The sequence below is a fragment of the Plasmopara halstedii genome (genome assembly GCF_900000015.1).
Source record: "Plasmopara halstedii genome assembly, contig: Scaffold_1211, whole genome shotgun sequence".
Lineage (NCBI taxonomy): Eukaryota > Oomycota > Peronosporomycetes > Peronosporales > Peronosporaceae > Plasmopara > Plasmopara halstedii.
The window spans coordinates 1,041,916-1,042,345 of NW_020188126.1; positions in this window are offsets into that span (position 1 = coordinate 1,041,916).

Sequence of the window (430 nt, forward strand, 5' to 3'; positions counted from 1 at the left end):
TAATTATTGCCTTAACCAAAGGCTAGTTAACTCTTCCGTTCAAAATCCAAAACTGACTTTTATTTATTTTTATCTGCGGCAAAGCCACCGAATATTAAATGTATAGAGTTTCCTCAAATTATATAGTAAAATCTAAATACATGCAGAACTACTGGCTACCCAGCCACATACCGTATTCTTGTTTGGGTGCAGTCACACCATGCCCATCTCGTGTGACACACACCTGTAACCAGGGTACATGTAACCCCGTTACATAAACAATGTTCACATGCAAGACCTGTTGGTGAAAATCTAGTTGAGAAATAGCATGGCTGTTTCTTCGTCTTTAACGATGCCACTGAATGATCAAAAGCAGCTATATGCTCAGACAGCCACTGTAACGGGGTTACATGAGAGTGACCCGTCACTCTCCCAAGGGAGCTGTGGTGTG